Genomic DNA, 5,005 nt, shown 5'->3' on the forward strand with positions numbered 1-5,005 from the left:
GTGAAACGCACGGCCGTCGCATGTCACTCGCCACTGATGTTCATCGCAGTTCGGAAACAGATTCTGGTCGCGGGGTTCATAGCGCCGAGCGACAACCACGGACTGCTCCACCCACCGCTCGCCCACTTGTAGAATCATCTCGTATCGCAGTGGCCGCTGGTGTAGACGCAGAGCAAAGCATCTTCACCGCAGTTCGGAAACAGATTCTGGTCGCAGGGTTCATAGCGCCGAGCGAAAACCACGGACTGCTCCACCCACCGCTCGCCCACTTGCAGAATCATCTCGTATCGCAGTGGCCGCTGGTGTTGACGCAGTGCAAAGCAACTTCACCGCAGTTCGGAAACAGATTCTGGTCGCGGGGTTCATAGCGCCGAGCGAAAACCACGGACTGCCCCACCCACCGCTCGCCCACTTGCAGAATCATCTCGTATCGCAGTGGCCGCTGGTGTAGACGCAGAGCGAAACAACTTTACATTTTCACATTCCAGGTGGTCAAGCGCAGATAGCCGCGCAAGGAGTCGCGGATTAGTGCCACGCCGCTGCGATGTCCCCCTTCGTTCTAGATTTGAATCTTTCATGACTGCAAGGATTCATACTCTTAGTTCTTTCGGTAAAGTCACGTAGGTAAAAAATTAAATTAAAATAAAACAATAAAAATCACGACGTTTCGGAGGCAACACAAGTCTCCGTCATCAGGTGGGACCGTCACAGCCAGATTAGCTGCATCACTTGATGCAGCTAATCTGGCTGTGACGGTCATACTCTTAGTTCTGGCTGTGACGGTCATACTCTTAGTTCTTTCGGTAAAGTCACGTAGGTAAAAAAGGAAATTAAAATTAAAATAAAACAGCCAGATTAGCTGCATCAAGTGATGCAGCTAATCTGGCTGTGACGGTCCCACCTGATGACGGAGACTTGTGTTGCCTCCGAAACGTCGTGATTTTTATTGTTTTATTTTAATTTCATTTTTTACCTACGTGACTTTACCAAAAGAACTAAGAGTATGTCCCACTTCGTGTTTGTGGATCGGGGCGTTGTGACGTCACGCATTGTTGACGGCCTCTGTTCTCGATGACCACAGTCGCATCACTGCTGGAGAGGTTTTTTTTATTACATTTTCCATTAGTGCACCATCAGGTATCCGCATCTACCGCCATATTCTTAGATTTTTTCGGTAAAGTCACGTAGGTAAAAAAATAAAATTAATAAAAGTAAAATAAAAAATAAAATAAAAATCACGACGTTTCGGAGGCAACACAAGCTTCCGTCTTCAGGTGGAACCGTCACAGCACGATAGCTGTATTGTGTTGCCTCCAAAACGTCGTGATTTTTATTTTATTTTTATTTCACTTTTATTAATTTAAATTTTTTACCTACGTGACTTTACCGAAAAAAACCTAAGAATATGAATCCTTGCAATCACGAAAGCTTCAAATCTTGAATCTACCGCCATAGTTTGTGCGAATGCGATCTAGGGTCGACCATGAGCTTCGTGGAAGATTAACCCCACCCCCCCAGGGATCAGAATCATCATCATTAACCATAATCAATCCACTGCTGGATGAAGACAATCCCATGAGCTGCGCGCCCTCAATCGTGAGCTCGTGACGCATACACTCACGTGGCACCTGCACACGGGAGCTGATTTCATCGCTCCATCTCCGCGGTGGCGCCGTCCTCTCGGCCGTGTCGCTCTCACCCCTTTGGCTGCCGCTCCGTCGCAAGTCTCGACCATCAACTCCCTTCGAGCGACGTGTCCTGCCCAAGCCCATTTACAGGGTAATGGTCCAAATGTATTGTGCCCCCCCCCCCCCCCAATTATTAATTGAAACCTAACTTTTTTTCCCATTTGCAAATTAATTTATGTTTTAAACAAACCTTTCCAAAAAAATAGTTTTATTAAAGTGTTACAGAATTAAAGGGGGGGGGGGGGGTCCCAACACATCTGGACCACCCTGTACTGTAATCTCAGGATGGTGCTGCATTAACCTTGGGATTCACCCGTGATGTTGCGTACGATAGGAAAGCGGATTGCCCGGAAGGGAAAAAAAAACAACCCACTTTGTGCGGCGGGACATCAACACTCAAGGCACTCATTTGTGCAACTGGCCGGGAGACGCCAACGCGAGATTTCGTTGCGGGACACCATTCTAGGCGCGTACAAAAAATGAGGCCGCCATTCATTTTCGTTTGTAAACGTTGGTCCGAATGAACCCGTGGCTGGTTTTGAGAGGCATTCCACTTTAGCCTTCTGAATCTGTCACGTGACTGATACAACAGGCGTCATGGAATCTGCGCCCATAAGCCATCGCCACGCTGGTGTAAGAAGTTGTTTTGTTAGATTCGTAACGTGTGTTGTTATTGGACTGACCCCAATAAAACATTCTGCCTAATTCATCAACAAGGCTTGCCCCCTAACTTGAATAAAACGAACCATGCCAGAGCAATACCGATAATGAGACAATGTCTCCATCATACATGTCTGTCCCTCCACATTGCTAAAAAAATCAAAAACCCATTGGTCCTAGATTTGAAGTTTTAGTGACTGCAAGGATTCATACTCTTTGTTTTTTTCGGTAAAGTCACGTAGGTAAAAAAATGTTAATTGAATAAAACCGTCACAGTTGTGACGGTACCACCTGAAGACGGAAGCTTGTGTTGCCTCCGAAACGTCGTGATTTAATTTATTTTACTTAAATGTTTTACCTACGTAACCCATTTGTCGCATCGCCTGCTTGCGGCGCATTACTCCAGTCGCGTTTGCGTGCAAGGAGCACACTTTCTGGGACCCGTTCCAACGTACAGCAAAGCGTGACTCATCGGTAATCTTGAGACAGCAACGTCGTGGTGCTGACGCGAGTTTGCTTGCAATGAAGCGACGCCCGCTCAAAATGATGCACTCCCGCGAGGCAATAGAGCCGATGGGTTGTGGAAAAATTACGTTTGTGTGTTGCGCGTGTGTGTGTGAGACACGGATATCAGAATGAGAAGAATGTTTATTTTTACGCGAGGAATCCGACGCGCGACAGTGACACACTCCCCCGTCGTCAATGATGTATTCTCCACAACGACCGTCATGAATTTTCGGAGGAAGAGACCGTTTACAAATATATACAGCTACTAGTCAACTTCCTTCTACGGCTCAAGAAAAAATACGTCCGAAGAAAAAGACGCGCGCGCGCTGCAAAGCGTTCAATAGGCCCATGCGTACGCATTGTTTTTCCTCCTTGCTTTGTGAAGCACACACACACAGAGAGAGAGAGAGCGAGCGGTTTCGCTCGTTGCTCATAGGGCCCCGAGTCTCATACCAGGCGGCAGATGGCGCAATCGAAAAGCCTTTAGCCCCATCGCGACGGGGCAGCGTTCACAAACGGTGACGGTGAATGAGAAAGCGAAATTTATACTAAACTCTTTGTTTCTTTCGGTAAAGTCACGTAGGTAAAAATAAATAATAAAAGATAAATAATGAAAATAATAGAAATAAAATTATAAATCACGACGTTTCGGAGGCAACACAAGCTTCCGTCTTCAGGTGGAGCCGTCACAGCACGATTTACTTGATACAGCAAGTGTGCTGTGACGGTTCCACCTGAACGGAAGCTTGTGTTGCCTCCGAAACGTCGTGATTTATTATTTTATTTATATTATTTTTATTATTAATCTTTTATTATTTATTTTTACCTACGTGACTTTACGGAAAAAAACCTAAGAGTACGAATCCTTGCAGTCACGAAAGCTTCAAATCTAGAATAAATGTATACTCTTTGGTTCTTTCGGAAAAAGTCACGTAGTTAGACATATGTATTTCACTCACGAAAGCTTCAAATCAAAAGCTAAATTTACTTTAACTCGTGCGAGCGGAGTCGTTTTTCATCATAATTGGAAACCAAGTTTGAAGGTGCGTGGATCAAATGTCTCTCTCACGTGCCCCCCCCCCCAACCCCCCCAAATTGCCAGGGTGCTACTTTGCGAGCTCCTATTAAGAGCAGCATAGCTCAGTGGGATTTGCCTGGTAGGATGGGGATGGTTTAGTGTAGTATTTGCACGTGTTTGGGCGATGTGTTTACCTTTCTTGTACTTTGCACTCCCATTGTGTTTTTGTACTGTTTGTTGTTGTAACGTTCTAACCCGCCCCGACTGGACATCTGTGAAAAAGAGCTTAATAGCTCATCGGATTCCTCCAGTATAAATACATATTCTGATTCTGTTATTCTGACAATAAGGGGGGGGGGGGGGGGCTGGTATGACCGGTACCACGTCCGATTGGCCACCTTTGTTCTCCTAGCGCCGTCTTTTCGCAACGTACAATGATCTCTGTGCCCAGTCGACCAGGAATATGTCCGTGGGCAGGTTAAGACATCGACTGCCAGCGATGCACCAGAACGTACACATCCACAGCGTCAACAAAAGTCCACGCATTCATTTGTGAGCAAAGGTATTTTAGTATCACATGAACTCAAAATATTGACTACGTATGATGATGATCATGAGCCAGATGTTGTTCTCTAGCTCAGATAAGCAGGTTAATTTTATTAATTTTCGCGAAACAACTCAAAATGTATTCACCCATGCATGAAGTCCTCGCTGAGTCTCACGATTTTTCAGGAGGGTCATAAAAATAATGTATTCATCTAACACGTTACGATTTCGATTCATGTCAGTATCCAACTGCAACCGGCGAAGACCATTAATGGACTACACTTGAGAACCCAGTCTAACCGTGGGTATTTACTCGGATCTCAAACCCAAGGATCTCTGCAATGCGATTTCATCGCTTCAGGCGAGACCTCCACATGCATTTAAGTGCACAGCGTGATGCGAAGGCACTGGCGCATTCGAGATGCTCCCAGCATCTTGATGTGCTTCTTCACTGACTCTCGACATTGCATTATATCTCAGTGCTGTGACACCTAAGCCATCAAAAGCCAGGCTTCGAATCATGTAGATAACGATGCACCAATTGATCGATTGAAATCTGCTTCTATGCTCGCGATACGTGCATGGC

This window comes from Lampetra planeri, chromosome 15 (genome assembly GCF_965212315.1).
Source record: "Lampetra planeri chromosome 15, kcLamPlan1.2.h2, whole genome shotgun sequence".
In the NCBI taxonomy this organism is placed as follows: domain Eukaryota; kingdom Metazoa; phylum Chordata; class Hyperoartia; order Petromyzontiformes; family Petromyzontidae; genus Lampetra; species Lampetra planeri.